This window comes from Ranitomeya variabilis, chromosome 5 (assembly GCF_051348905.1).
Source record: "Ranitomeya variabilis isolate aRanVar5 chromosome 5, aRanVar5.hap1, whole genome shotgun sequence".
Taxonomy (NCBI): domain Eukaryota; kingdom Metazoa; phylum Chordata; class Amphibia; order Anura; family Dendrobatidae; genus Ranitomeya; species Ranitomeya variabilis.
In genome coordinates this window covers 286,024,422-286,041,342 of record NC_135236.1, presented here as the reverse complement: position 1 = coordinate 286,041,342, position 16,921 = coordinate 286,024,422, and positions in this window count along the sequence as shown.

The window sequence follows — 16,921 nt, the reverse complement described above, 5'->3', positions numbered from 1 at the left end:
AATGCCTTTCGGCCTTTCTAATGCACCTTCTGTCTTTCAGTCCTTAATGCATGATATTTTCCGTGAATATTTGGATAAATTTATGATAGTGTACTTGGATGATATTTTGATTTTTTCTGATGACTGGGAGTCTCATGTTCAGCAGGTCAGGAGGGTTTTTCAGGTTTTGCGGGAGAATTCTTTGTGTGTAAAGGGTTCAAAGTGTGTTTTTGGGGTTCAAAAAATTTCCTTTTTGGGGTACATTTTTTCCCCTTCTTCTATTGAGATGGACCCTGTCAAGGTTCGGGCTATTTACGACTGGACGCAGCCTACTTCTCTGAAGAGTCTCCAGAAATTCTTGGGCTTTGCTAATTTTTATCGTCGATTTATAGCTGGTTTTTCTGGCGTTGCTAAACCTCTGACGGATTTGACTAAGAAGGGTGCTGATGTTGCCAATTGGTCCCGTGCTGCTGTGGAGGCCTTTCGGGAGCTTAAGCGCCACTTTTTGTCTGCCCCTGTGTTGCGCCAGCCTGATGTTTCCCTTCCCTTTCAGGTTGAGGTCGATGCTTCCGAGATTGGAGCGGGGGCGGTTTTGTCGCAGAAAAGTCCCGACTGCTCAGTGATGAGACCTTGTGCGTTCTTTTCGCGAAAATTTTCGGCCGCCGAGTGAAACTATGATGTTGGTAATCGGGAGCTTTTGGCCATGAAGTGGGCATTTGAGGAGTGGCGTCATTGGCTTGAGGGTGCCAAACATCAGGTGGTAGTTTTGACTGATCACAAGAATTTAATTTATTTGGAGTCTGCCAGGCGCCTGAATCCTAGACAGGCACGTTGGTCGTTGTTCTTTTCCCGGTTTAATTTTGTGGTCTCGTACTTACCGGGTTCTAGGAATGTGAAGGCAGATGCTCTTTCTAGGAGTTTTGAGCCTGACTCTCCTGGGAATTCTGAACCTGCTGGTGTCCTTAAGGATGGAGTGGTTTTGTCTGCTGTCTCTCCTGATTTGCGACGTGCTTTGCAAGAATTTCAGGCGGATAGACCTGATCGTTGTCCGTCTGGTAGACTGTTTGTTCCTGACGAGTGGAACACTAGAGTCATCTCGGAAGTTCATTCTTCTACTCTGGCAGGTCATCCGGGAATTTTTGGCACCAGAGATTTGGTGGCTAGATCCTTCTGGTGGCCTTCCCTGTCTCGAGATGTGCGTGTTTTTGTGCAGTCTTGTGATGTGTGTGCTCGGGCCAAGCCTTGTTGTTCTAGGGCTAGTGGGTTGTTGTTGCCCTTGCCTATTCCGAAGAGGCCTTGGACGCACATCTCTATGGACTTTATCTCGGACCTCCCTGTTTCTCAGAAGATGTCTGTCATCTGGGTGGTGTGTGACCGTTTTTCTAAAATGGTTCATTTGGTGCCATTGCCTAAGTTGCCTTCCTCATCTGAGTTGGTCCCTCTGTTTTTTCAAAATGTGGTTTGCCTGCATGGTATTCCGGAAAACATCGTTTCTGACAGGGGTACCCAGTTCGTGTCTAGATTTTGGCGGGCAGTCTGTGCCAGGTTGGGCATTGATTTGTCTTTTTCGTCTGCATTCCATCCTCAGACCAATGGCCAGACGGAACGAACTAATCAAACTTTGGAGACTTATTTGAGGTGTTTTGTGTCTGCGGATCAGGATGATTGGGTTGCCTTTCTGCCGTTGGCGGAGTTTGCTCTTAATAATCGGGCTAGTTCTGCCACTTTGGTTTCTCCTTTCTTTTGCAATTCAGGGTTTCATCCGCGTTTTTCATCTGGTCAGGTTGAATCTTCGGATTGTCCTGGAGTGGATGCGGTAGTGGATCGGTTGCATCAGATTTGGGGACAAGTGGTGGATAATTTGGAATTGTCCCAGGAGAGGACTCAGCAGTTTGCTAACCGCCGTCGTCGTGTTGGTCCCCACCTTCGTGTTGGGGACTTGGTGTGGTTGTCTTCCCGTTTTGTCCCTATGAGGGTTTCTTCTCCTAAATTTAAGCCTCGGTTCATCGGTCCTTATAGGATTTTGGAGATTCTTAACCCTGTCTCCTTTCATTTGGACCTCCCGGCATCTTTCGCTATCCATAATGTGTTCCATCGGTCGCTGTTGCGGAGATATGAGGTACCGGTGGTTCCTTCTACTGAACCTCCTGCTCCTGTGCTGGTGGAGGGTGAATTGGAGTACGTCGTGGAGAAGATCTTGGACTCCCGTATTTCCAGACGGAGACTTCAATATCTGGTTAAATGGAAAGGCTATGGTCAGGAAGATAATTCTTGGGTAACTGCCTCTGATGTTCATGCCTCGGATTTGGTTCGTGCCTTTCATAGGGCTCATCCAGATCGCCCTGGCGGTTCTTGTGAGGGTTCGGTGCCCCCTCCTTAAGGGGAGGGTACTGTTGTGTATCCGCTTTTTGGGCTCCCCTGGTGGTTGCTGGTGGTACTGGTGACTTGGTTGCGCTTTGCTTCTTCTGTTCACCTGCTTCCATCAGTGTTTGGGAGTTTCCTATTTAGCCTTGCTCTCCAGTCATTTCCTTGCCGGTCATCATTGTAACCAGAGCCTTCGGTTGCATGTTCCTGCTACTAGTCTGCTGATCAGCTAAGTGGACTTTGTCCTTTTGTTTTGTACCTTTTGTCCAGTTTGCAGTTTTTGTAATTCTCTGTAGTTGGAAGCTCTTGCGGGCTGAAATTGCCACTCCTGTGTCATGAGTTGACACAGGAGTCTTAAAGTAATTTCAGGATGGTTTTTGAAAGGGTTTTCAGTTGACCGTGAAGTCCTCTTTTGTATCCTTCTGCTATCTAGTAAGTGGACCTCTCTTTGCTAAATCTACTTTCATACTGTGTATGTCTTTTCCTCTTAATTCACCGTTATTACATGTGGGGGGCTGCTATCATCTTTTGGGGTATTTCCCTAGAGGTAAGCCAGGTCTGTTTCTTCCTCTACCAGGCGTAGTTAGTCCTCCGGCTGGCGCGTGGCATATAGGAAGCCGTAGGTATGCTCCCTGGCTACTGTTAGTTGTGTGGTAGATTTAGCTCACGGTCAACTCGAGTTTCCATCACCCGAGAGCTCGTTCGTTACTTATGTGTTTTTTACGTTCCCTTGCCATTGGGAACCATGACAGACTGCGTCGCCACCATGACATCCCCCTATGAAACACCGGACCCGATACCAAGTACCCCACGGCCCTGGCAGGGCAACTCACTATCACAGGACTGGGAAGAGTCGGACTACCAGGCATGAACTTCTGTAGCTGGTGTTGTCTAGACAACAATAATCACCAGTGATAAAAGTTTAAGTGTAAGTAAACAACAGCACAGAGCCTGACATGTGACACATCATTGAAATCTGTATTTAAACCCCCATTTCATGCTGTCATCAGATTACATAGCAAAAACCTGCTGACATTCTTTTTAACCCCTTCCCGACATCTGACGTTATAGTACGTCAGATGTCGGGTCCCCTGCTTTGATGTGCGCTCCGGCGGTGAGCGCACATCAAAGTCGCGACATGTCAGCTGTTTTTTACAGCTGACATGTGCGCGCAATAGCGGCGGGTGAAATCGCGATCACCCGCCGCTATTAACTAGTTAAATGCCGCTGTCAAACGCAGACAGCGGCATTTAACTACCGCATCCGGCCGTGCGGCCGGATATGAGCGCATCGCCGACCCCCGTCACATGATCGGGGGTCGGCGATGCTTGTACATTGTAACCATAGAGGTCCTGGAGACCTCTATGGTTACTGATCGCCGGTGGCTGTGAGCGCCACCCTGTGGTCGGCGCTCACAGCACACCTGCATTTCTGCTGTGTAGCAGCGATCTTATGATCGCTGCTGCATAGCAGAGCCGATCGCGTTGTGCCTGCTTCTAGCCTCCCATGGAGGCTATAGAAGCATGGCAAAAGTAAAAAAAAAAAAGTAAAAAAAAATGTGAAAAAAATAAAAAAAATATAAAAGTTTAAATCACCCCCCTTTCGCCCCAATCAAAATAAATCAATAAAAAAAAAACCCAACCTACACATATTTGGTATCGCCGCGTTCAGAATCGCCCGATCTATCAATAAAAAAAAAAGCATTAACCTGATTGCTAAACGGCGTAATGAGAAAAAAAATCGAAACGCCAGATTTACGTTTTTTTGGTCGCCACGACATTGCATTAAAATGCAATAACGGGCGATCAAAAGAACGCATCTGCACCAAAATGCTATCATTAAAAATGCCAGCTCGGCACGCAAAAAATAAGCCCTCACCTGACCCCAGATCACGAAAAATGGAGACGCTACGAGTATCGGAAAATGGGGCAATTTTGTTTTGTTTTGTTTTTTGCAAAGTTTGGAATTTTTTTTCACCACTTAGGTGAAAAATAACCTAGTCATGTTAGGTGTCTATGAACTCGTACTGACCTGGAGAATCATAATGGCAGGTCAGTTTTAGCATTTAGTGAACCTAGCAAAATAGGCAAGCAAAAAACAAGTGTGGGATTGCACTTTTTTTGCAATTTTACTGCACTTGGAATTTTTTTCCCGTTTTCTAGTACACGACATGGTAAAACCAATGATGTCGTTCAAAAGTACAACTTGTCCCGCAAAAAATAAGCCCTCACATGGCCAAATTGACGGAAAAATAAAAAAGTTATGGCTCTGGGAAGGAGGGGAGCGAAAAACGAAAACGGAAAAACGGAAAAAGCTCCGGGGGTGAAGGGGTTAAGGCTAGCAATTATGAGCCCCTCTCTTAGTTATCCACAGGATGCAACTTAACACATGACCACTAGATGTTGCCCTTTTTCCATAAGAACAGTAACGATCATCGTATTCACCTTATCTGTATCTGTAATGTTTTTTGAACAAAAAGTGTGTTTCTGAAATTACATGGTAGACAAAGTAAATTCTCATGATTCATTATTTTCTTTTGGAAACAAACCCAGGCAATCCATTGTCTGTCATTGCCGTTCTCATACAGGACATCTGGTTCATAATGTCGTCTATGTTCTGGACAAATGTAGGAGGCTTATGTATCACAATATATCACTGGCTGTCATTTTGGTCATACTTTGCACATTGCACCCACAAACCAACAAACTTAAATGTTTTTTATTTGGATTTTATGTGATATACCAACACAAAGTAGCAAGAATTTGTGAAGTGTAAAGGTAATAAAACATGTTTTTCTGAATATTTTAAAAGTATAAATCTGAAAATTGTCCCCATCAGAGTCAATACTTTGTAAGGCTGGTTTCACATTTGCGTTTTTTGCCGCTGCATTTTAGTATTTTACCCTATATTTAACATTAAAAACGAATGCGTTTTTTTTGTATGCGTTTTGCCGCGTTTGACGACGCATGCGTCTTTTCTATGCTTGCGTTTTGTTGCAGAAATGCAACATGTAGTAACTTCTAGAGGCGTTTTTTTGCCGCAAAAAAACGTATTGCTATGTAAACGCATGCGTTTTTAAGCACATGCGTTTGGTTGCGTTTTAAACGCATGCGTTTCAATAGAAAAAAACAAGAATACACACTGATAAGCCACCCCCCACCATCAAGGTGATAAAGGGATCCAAACCCTAACCCTAACCCTACCCCTAACCCTAAAAGCCGGTAATTCAATTGCCGGCTTTTCATTTCTCCTGCCTAAACCCGACATGATATGAGACATGGTTTACATACAGTAAACCATGTCATATCCCCCTTTTTTTTGTATATTCCACACTACTAATGTTAGTAGTGTGTATGTGCAAAATTTCGGCGCTGTAGCTATTAAATTTAAGGGTTAAATCACGGGAAAAATTGGCGTGGGCTCCCGCGCAATTTTCTCCGCCAGAGTGGTAAAGCCAGTGACTGAGAGCAGATATTAATAGCCTGGAGAGGGTCCACGGTTATTGCCCCCCCCCCCCCCGGCTAAAAACATCTGCCCCCAGCCACCCCAGAAAAGGCACATCTGGAAGATGCGCCTGTCCTGGCACTTGGCCACTCTCTTCCCATTCCCGTGTAGCGGTGGGATATGGGGTAATGAAGGGTTAATGTCACCTTGCTATTGTAAGGTGACCTTAAGCCAGATTAATAATGGAGAGGCGTCAATTATGACACCTATCCATTATTAATCCAATTGTATGAAATGGTTAAAAAAAACACACACACAATATTGCAAAGTATTTTAATGAAATAAACACACAGGTTGTTGTAATATTTTATTGCTCTCTCAATCCACCTGAAGACCCTCGTTCTGTAACAAATTAAAAATAATAAACCAACAATATACATACCTTCCGTAGATCTGTAACGTCCCACGATGTAAATCCATCTGAAGGGGTTAAAATATTTTACAGGCAGGAGCTCTGCTATAATGCAGCTGTGCTCCTGCCTGTAAACCCCGGGGAATGAAGGTAATGTAGGTCAATGACCTGTAGTTACCTTCAGTCGCGGTGATGCGCCCTCTGCTGGATGTCCTCATATGACCTCGAGCCTGGGAACTTTTTCCCACGCTCAACGTGCGTTTTTAAACGCAAATGTGAAACTAGCCTAAGACCACTTTTCGGAGCAATTACTGTTACAAGTCTTTTGGGGTATGTCTCTTCCAGCTTTGCACATCTACAACCCCTGGCAAAAATTATGGAAACACCGGCCTTGGAGGACGTTCATTCAGTTGTTTAATTTTGTAGAAAAAAAGCAGATCACAAACAGATCACAGAATTTCAAATGGCAACTTTCTGGCTTTAAGAAACACTAAAAGAAATCAAGAACAACAATGTGGTAGTTAGTAATGGTTACTTTTTTTAACCAAGCATAGGGGAAAAATTATGGAATCACTGAATTCTGAGGAAAAAATTATGGAATCACCCTGTAAATGTTCATACCCAAAAATAACACCTGCATCAAATTAGATCTGCTCTTTAGTCTGCATCTAAAAAGGAGTGATCACATCTTGGAGAGCTGTTGCACCAAGTGGACTGACATGAATCATGGCTCCAACACTAGAGATGTCAATTGAAACAAAGGAGAGGATTATCAAACTCTTAAGAGAGGATAAATCATCACGCAATGTTGCAAAAGATGTTGGCTGTTCAGTCAGCTGTGTCTAAAATCTGGACCAAATACAAACAACATGGGAAGGTTGTTAAAGGCAAACATACTGGTAGACCAAGGAAGACATTAAAGCATCAAGACCGGAAACTTAAAGCAATATGTCTCCAAAACAGGAAATGCACAACAAAACAAATGAGGAATGAATGGGTGGAAACTGGAGTCAACGTCTGTGACTGAACTGTAAGAAACTGCCTAAAGGAAATGGGATTTACATACAGGAAAGCTCAACAAAAGCCATCATTAACACCTAAAGAGGAAAAAACAAGGTTACAATGGGCTAAGGAAAAGCAATCGTGGACTGTGGATGACTGGCTGAAAGTCATATTCAGTGATGAATCACAAATCTGCATTGGGCAAGGTGATGATGCTGGAACTTTTGTTTGGTGTCGTTCAAATGAGATTTATAAAGATGACTGCATGAAGAGAACATGCAAATTTCCACAGTCATTGATGATATGGGGCTGCATGTCAGGTAAAGGCACTGGGGAGATGGCAGTCATTACACCTTCAATAAATGCAGACGTTTATGTTGATTTTTTTGGACACTTTTCTTACCCAATCAATTGAAAGGATGTTTGGGGATGATGAAATCATTTTTCAAGATGATAATGCTTCCTGCCATAGAACAAAAACTGTGAGAACATTCCTTGAAAAAAGACACATAAGGTCAATGTCATGGCCTGCAAATAGTCCAGATCTCAATCCAATTGAAAATCTTTGGTGGAAGTTGAAGAAAATGGTCCATGACAAGGCTCCAACCTGCAAAGCTGATCTGGCAACAGCAATCGGAGAAAGTTGGAGCCAGATTGATGAAGAGTACTGTTTGACACTCATTAAGTCCATGCCTCAGAGACTGCAAGCTGTTATAAAAGCCAGAGGTGGTGCAACAAATTGCTAGTGATGTTTTGGAGTTTTTATTTTGTTTGTTTTTCATGATTCCATAATTTTTTCCTCAGAATTGAGTTATTCCATAATTTTTCCCCTATGCTTGGTTAAAAAAAGTAACCATTACTGACTACCACATTTTTTGTTCTTGATTTCTTTTAGTGTTTCTTAAAGCCACAAAGTTGCCATTTGAAATGACTTTAGTTTTGTGCCATGTCTGTGATCTGCTTTTTTTCTACAAAATTAAACAACTGAATGAACATCCTCCAAGGCCGGTGATTCCATAATTTTTGCCAGGGGTTGTACAGTAGATGATGAAGTTTTGACCCATTCATTGCAAACTAGTTCTTGCACAGTTAGATTAGATGGAGAGCATCTGTGAACAGCAATTTTGAACTCTTACCACAGATCCTCAATGGGATTTAGGTCTGGACTGTGACTGGCCCATTCACACATATGAATATGCTCTAACATGTTTTCCTCCAGGATTTCCCTGTATTTAGCGCTATCCATCGTCCTATCAATTCCTATAAATTCTGAGCAGCTTCTCGGTCCTTGCTGACAAAATGCATCCCCACAGTATAATGCTGCTACCATCATGTTTGACAGTGTGGATGGCGTTTTCAGGGTGATGTGCAGTGTTTGTTTTCTGAAACACATAGCTTTTTGAATTTATCTCAAAAAGTTGGACTGACCAGAGCACCCCTATTCACATTCTAGCTGTGCCACCTACATGGCTTTTTGGATGCTGCAAACAGGATTTTTTTTGGCTTGCATTTAGAAATGGCTTTACTGTTGCCACTCTTCTATAAAGGCCAGATTTGTGGAGTATACAACTAATAAGTGGCCTGTGGACAGATGCTTCCAACTGAGCTGCACATTTCTGCACTTATCCAGAGCGACCATTGGCTGATTCTCTAATTAGTGCTCTCCTTGTTTGGAATGTAAGTTTAGGTGGATGGCCATATCTTGGTAGGTTTGCAGTTGTGTTATACACTTTCTTTTTTTGTATGATAGATTGAACAATGTTTTGTGAGGCATAGCTTGGGCTAATTTTTATATAACCTAACTCTGCTTTATTCTGTTCCACAATTTTATCCCTGACCTGTCTGGTGTGTTCCTTGGTTTTCATGATGCTGTTTGACCCGCAAAAAAAAGCCCAGCGCCTTTTCACATGTGGCGCCCCAGGGTCCTGGTCATCACAGTAGCATTGCTTTCCTCATGGGGAGAGTGATGTTACGCTTGAAGGCAAGAAGGGATAACTGCAACCAGGTACCACAAACATGCAAGACATTCACACTCCAGGCCACCAGGGGGAGCTTTTGATCCTATTTACTAGGTGACTCCCCATATATATATAACTGGTAGTCTGGAGGGAAAGAGAGAGAGTTTCAGGCAGGTCCAGTCAGGAGACGGACTGGATCAATCTGAGGCAGCAGAAGGGTTTATGGAGCTGCGTAGTCTCAGTGCTCCAGCTCCTGGAAAGAGACATTGAGAAAGCTGAATACATTGCAAAGAGCGTGCAGGAGAGCAAAGCACAGGAGAGAACATCAGGGGGAGACCAGCCCCGAGCAGACTGCCTCCTTCTGAGGCGCAGAAACCGGTAGCCGGAACACCGAGGTTGTAAGGACCTCTATGACTTACATCAGAGACTGGCAGGACAGCCGAACTTTAAGTTACCTGTCCGACCTAACACCCAGGAGGCAGGGTGGCAGCCCTCAGAGGCTGGGGCATGCTAGAGTCCCTATAAACAGCCTCAAGCCACCAGTCATACGGGTTATGTCCTATCCTACCCGGGGGACAGAGAGAGAGAGAGAGATAACATCTGTGAGGACCTTATGTGGAGCTTTAAGCCGTAAGGAACTACAACACCACGGCGCTAGAGGAAGGCTTTTGATTTTCACCTGGATAAGGGGACTCCTAGCTTGCCTTCAAGCCAGCCTGACCCTGCCTGCCCTGTGATCTGGTGCTCAGGACTGCGGATGCTGAGGTCTTCAGTAAACCAAGGTAAAGAGACTGCAACCTTGTGTCCTCATTCTTTACTGCACCATTCACCATCTTCCATCTACACACCGGGAGCCCTGGGGACATACTTCACCTGTGGGAAGTTATACCATCTAGCTGCCATAACATCACCCCAGAGGACCCCTTAAAGCAGCGTCGGTCCCCACTGATCGAATACCACAGGTGGCCTCATGAACACAAATTTTATTCCCTTTAAAGACCTGTCCCTTTAACGTTGATGGCCAGGGCCACGGACCGGGTCGCCACCGTGACATCAACCTCTGCGACCGGACCCAGTACCGAGTACCCCACTGCCCTGTGGGCGCGTCACACACACATGGGCTGGTTGCGTCACTGGGATATTGTGACTGAGAGGGGCCAGAAGATCATGCTATTTTGTTACCTGAACTGCTGCACTGGTTAGAACTGCTTCCCCATCATACTAAACAGTGCAGGTTTTCTTTGCTCTGGCTTTGCAATGGTTAATTAGTTCAGTTTATATTAGCAAATACCCCCAATTAGAAATGTCGTATAGTTCTTCTGATACGATATGTAATATCAATTCATCAGTGACACATGTTTCTGTTCTGCCCCAAAAGTTAATAACCGATCTTAGTGATTGGATGCATGTGGGGCCATCATACTGAGGTGGATCATCATACTGATTGGGGACTGGCACTGGGAATCATCATACTGAGTGGGGGAAATGGCATTGGGGACGATCATACTGAGTGGGGGCTGGCATTTGGGACCATCATATTAAGTGGGGGGCTGGCATTGGGGGCTTTCATACTGAGTTTGGGGCTGGCTGTGGGACCATCATACTGAGAGAGTGGTGGGCTGTGGGGACATCATACCAAGTGTGAGCTGGCATTGAGGGCCATCATACTGAGCGGAGGTTTAGCATTGGAGGCCATCAAAATGAGTGGGCGGCCAGATATGGAGACCATCATACTTAGTGGGGTACTGGCTGTGGGGTTATCATACTGAGTGTGAGCTGGAACTAGTGGTTGTCACACTGAACAGGGGTGGGCTGTGGGTCCATCATACTGAATAAAAGGCTGTGGAAGCTCCATATTGAGGGACAATCATACTGTGCAGGAGCAGTGGGGACCATGATACTGTGTGAGGTGGTGACTGTGGCATATCATGCTGATGGGAGAGAGATGATACTGATTGGGGGCCATAGCACATAATCATTCTGAGGGTCTATCATACTAATTGGGGGCTATGAGAAGCAAGACACAGAATAGGCCATACAAAAATGGGGATCACCAAAACGCACGGGTTAAGCAAAAACAACACAGCTTTATTACAATAACATACAGGACATTAACATATAAAACCAATTAAAACTTTTACATACACAAAGCCCATAATAAGGCAAGCACCTGTGCTAGATAAATGGGGATTAATAATATAGGCTTCTATATGAACAGCATGTTACTGGTGTACAAAAAATAGCAGCAACGACAAAATATCATAATAAGGACTTAACATGTATAGCCATAAATACGTATATAGGCACTAAGATGAATGGTGATATAGCCCAAATAAATTTAACAGCCTCTGTAGACCTACGGCCTAGCAGTCGTTAGTGGAGCAACCAGGTCCCTATTAGACCAATAAGGCGATGTATAAATGCGGCCACCCTTCACTGGTCATGCATAAATAGTGCTGAGTTCATATAGAACTACAATGATGATCAGTGTACCTATAATTAATGACCATGGGGTGAACGCAGACCTAGAAGACAAATAGTCCCCCCATAGTGAAAGACTGCGAATAATAAACAGAATACCAGTAAATGGCAGACAGATGAATCTTAGAGCCAAACCTATACATCCAGTGGCGCAACTAGTTAACCAGCCAATACCCGAAGCCACAATAGATTATGCATAATACCCCATAATAGCAAGACCAGGCACTGAGAAAGCGGATGCTGCTAGGTTTGGCTCTAAGATTCATCTGTCTGCCATTTACTGGTATTCTGTTTATTATTCGCAGTCTTTCACTAAGGGGGGACTATTTGTCTTCTAGGTCTGCGTTCACCCCATGGTCATTAATTATAGGTACACTGATCATCATTGTAGTTCTATATGAACTCAGCACTATTTATGCATGACCAGTGAAGGGTGGCCGCATTTATACATCACCTTATTGGTCTAATAGGGACCTGGTTGCTCCACTAACGACTGCTAGGCCGTAGGTCTACAGAGGCTGTTAAATTTATTTGGGCTATATCACCATTCATCTTAGTGCCTATATACGTATTTATGGCTATACATGTTAAGTCCTTATTATGATATTTTGTCATTGCTGCTATTTTTTGTACACCAGTAACATGCTGTTCATATAGAAGCCTATATTATTAATCCCCATTTATCTAGCACAGGTGCTTGCCTTATTATGGGCTTTGTGTATGTAAAAGTTTTAATTGGTTTTATATGTTAATGTCCTGTATGTTATTGTAATAAAGCTGTGTTGTTTTTGCTTAACCCGTGCGTTTTGGTGATCCCCATTTTTGTATGGCCTATTTTGTGTCTTGTTTCTCAGAGTTTACGCTAATTTTTAGGTCAAGGATAGGATCCCGTGGTATTTGGTCCTGTTGTGCCCCCACAAAACTATTAGTCTAATTGGGGGCTAAGGGAGCATCATAATAGGGGGCAATAATTCTGTGTATTGGGCTGTGGGGATCATGATACTGTGTTTGGTGGAGGAGTGGTGTGAGAATCATATAGAGGTGCCATTACACTGTGTGGGTGGGTTGGGGGGCAATGATACTGTGTGGGGGTATCATACTGAGTGATGGCTGAAGGGGCATCACGCTGAGTGGGGACCATCATACTGCCAGATGTGGGGGTATTATACTCTATGCGGGTGGAGGCAGTGTTGAGAATATCAAACTATAATGGCCATGGACAAAGATTCATAAGTGAGAACTCATGAAGGGGTTTCTAGTGTGGCATAATTACTACATATGTGCTTCAATACATGTTTCTTTCCCTGTTTATAAAAATTGGGAGATATGACCCTGCTTAGTCTGCCAAATATTTTTGAAGGGTGGGATCCTGGTAGTAATATTTTGTTATGGGTCCACATGAACTTTATGTACGTGCCTCTTTCAGGCATCCAATTACATGGATATTACATTGTATTTTCACATGTCAAACACAATTGATGCCTGACCACATGGTTTGAACTTTTGAACTACCTTTTTAAATAGAATCGCATGTGCTCAGGCTCAATGGAAGATACCTAGTGGCCATTATTTATTGTACAGAAAAGAGTTTGAACACAAAAATGCAAAATATTTTCAACAACAAAATTTATGGTGCTATGATTTTCAATTTTTCAATACAAAATGCAACTTACCTTCTTTCTAAATTTGGGTGAATTCAATTTTATTGTGACTGCATCTGGATGGAATTTTTCTGGTAGCGCCCCGATCAGGATTATGAGAAAGGGCAAAATAGTTTTAAATAATTTAACCAAAATTCTTTGAATTCCTTCAGTGAAATTTTCTTTAAAAAATAAATAAATAAAAAAGCTGTGTTCCCTAATTGATGAAGCTTTTCCATAGATCTGTGTTATGATCCGGTGACCTTGGAGCCGCATGAGACTTTCTCAGGAGTAGGTGGAACCTGTACTGACCGCAAACCCTAAACTGTCACCGCAACTAGAAGTAGCCGTGGGGTGTACCTAACACATCCTAGACACCTCGACACAGCCGGAGGACTAAATACCCCTATAGATGGAAATGGGAATTCTATCTTGCCTCAGAGCAGAACCCCAAAGGATAGGCAGCCCCCCACAAATATTGACTGTGAGTATTAGAGGAAAGACACACGCAGGCAGAAATCAGGATTTAGCAAAAGAGGCCATGCTAGCTAAAAAGGAAAGGATAGGACAGAATACTAAGCGGTCAGTATAAAACCCTAAAAATATCCACAGCAGATAATACAAAAATTCCACCATCTAACTAAAGACATGGAATGTATATCTGCATCTCCTGAGAATCCAACTTGACTGAAATATCCAAACACAGTCTAAGCTGGACAAGAAAAAACATTGAATAGTACTGAATTGTAAAGCACACAGCATGTGTGCTGCAGAAACAAAACCAGACACTTATCTTTGCTGATTTGGCAGCAGGGCAGGAGGAACCAGACAGAGATGCAAAACCTCCAAGAACAATGGACAACTGGCAAGGGCTAATGAATCCTGCACACCTAAATATCCCAGTCAGAGCTGCAATCAGCAGGGACACCTGCCCAGGATTGCAACCCAGGGACAACTGCATTACCACCAACAACCACCGGAGGGAACCCAAGAGCAGAATTCACAACAGTTCTGCTCTGAGAACAAGTCACTAAGACTAGGATTCATTTATTCAGAGAGGGAGAAATACACTTCCAAGGCAAGAGCTTTCTCTCTTCAATGGGCTTGTCTGAGACACTTTGGAGCCAGTGGTCAGCGATGAATATTGGGATTTGCATTTACTCGATATTTTTGGGAGATATATTTTTGCTGTTGTAGCACAGGGATGAATGTAACGCATTCACTCACATCACTGTAAGGCCATTCTAACCTCTCCAACTTAACATTGGTCTTATGGATGATGCTATCCATGCCATGTTTTATCTGTTTAGAAATGTAAAATCACGATAGGAAGCATGATGATATTATCTACCACGTGGGACCTCCAGGGATGAAGATATCCTGAAATTTAAGGATCACATAAAATTCTAAGAGACCTAGCACATCCCACAACCAGCCCCATATAAGCTCACCAAGGGGAGGAATGAGGGAATAACCTTGATGTAATGAAAAACAGAGTTTGGGTTTCTGTCATTGTACATGTCTGGAAGACATAGTTCACTGTTAGAGTGTACCATTTTCCTAATGAGAGTGCTTCCCTCCATAAAGATAAGAGCCATTCCTGCAATATCAGGTTTAGTACTTTTCTTTCATATTATATTGTTCCTTTCTGTAACATCTTTGTATATTTTTTTATAATTACTATCTACCTTTCCAGGTTAAAAACATAAATTGTAATAGCTCGGTTCCTCTTGCTCTATAAACCGCACTACAGAAACCATACACTACCTGATACAGGTGTCCAATCGGCCTGTACAAATGATTGGTAGTTCTTTTTTGCTATTGTCGAGTTGACCGTATATATTCCATGAGCTGGAATGTGAGGTGTATGTACCATACGCTCACTGTGAGTTCCCCAATAATTGGCCTAGTGGAAGCAGATGCAGCCACGTCCATCACTCGTCAATAGATTGCGCAATTGTCATGATGACTGGAAACAGTGGACTTACGTCTCCGTGACAAGCTGGTGACAGAGGTGGGATCTGCAAGATCTCCCCAGTGTAATCTGTGACATAAAGGATCTGCAGTCCAATACTGTCTTTTTATTAAAATTGTACTGAATAACTAATGACGAGCAGTGGAAGCTACTTGAAGAATGGTTACTTCTTTAGCTTTGTGTTTTTGGAAATATAAAGCAGTTAAAAAGGGCTCAAAACAATGAACGTATGAATGTCAAGTAGTTTTTACATTTTAGTGCATATGTTCATTCTTTTTCGTGTTTCTTTATCACTTTTTAGATAGGTTACTGAGCAGACCCACCTGAAAAATATAATATGTGCACATACCCATACCCTTAGTCTGACTTACCAGAATGCCAAATACGGCCTTGTCCATGTACTAAGTCTGATCCTGGTCAAATAGGACTCCTTACTATACAGTGAGGAAAATAAGTAAGTTTTCACACTGACAAATCATGGAGAGGTCTGTAATTTTTATCATAGGTACTCTTCAACTGTGGGAGACAGAATCTAAAAAAAACAAAACAGAAAATCAAATTGTATAATTTTTAAATAATGAAATTGCATTTTATTGCATGAAAAAAGTATTTGATCACCTACCAACCAGCAAGAATTCTGGCTACCACAGACCTGTTAGTTTTTCTGTAAGAAGCCCTCCTACTCTGCATTACCTGTTTTAATAAAACCTGTTTGAACTTGTTACCTGTAAAAAAAGACACCTGTTCACACAATCAATCACACTCCAACCTCTCCATCATGGCCAAGATCAAAGAGCTGTCTAAGGACACCAGGAACAAAATTGTAGATCTGCACAAGGCTGAAATGGTCTACATGACAATAGGCAAGAAGTTGGGTGAGAAGGAAACAACTGCTGGCACAATTATTAGAAAATGGAAGAAACACAAGATGGCTGTTAATTTTCTATGGTCTGGAGCTCCACGCAAGATCTCGTGGAGTAAGGATGATTCGGAGAATGGTCAAGAATCAGCCCAGAAGTACAGATGAATGACTGAGAAGAGCTGGGTCCATAGGCTCAAACATTACCATTAGTAGCACACTATGCGTCATGGGTTAAATTCCTGCAGGACATGCAAGGTCCCCATGCTCACACTAGCACATGTCCAAGCCTGTTTGAAGCTCGCCAAGACCATCTGGATGATCCAGTGGAGGCATAGGAGAAGATCATGTGATCAGTTGAAGCCAAAATAGAACTTTTTGACATCAACTCCACTGGCCGTGTTTGGAAGAAGAAGAAGGATGAGTTCAACCCCAAGAACACTGTCCCAACTATGAAGAATGGTGCAGGAAATGTCATACTTTGAGGGTACTGTTCTGCAAAGGAGACAAGACGACTACACCGTATTGATGGGAGGATGGATGGAGTCATGTATCGCGAGATTTTGGCCAACAACCTCCTTCCCTCAGTAAGAGCTTTGAAGATGGATCTGGGCTGGGTCTTTCAGCATGACAATGACCCGAAACACAGGCAGGGCAACTAATGAGTGTCTCTGTAAGAAGCATTTCAAGGTCCTGGAGTGACCTAGCCGGTCTCCAGACCTAAACTCAATGGAAAGTCGTTGGAGGGAGCTGAAACTCAATGTTGCCAGTGACAGACCTGAAACCTGAGAGATCTGCAGAATATCT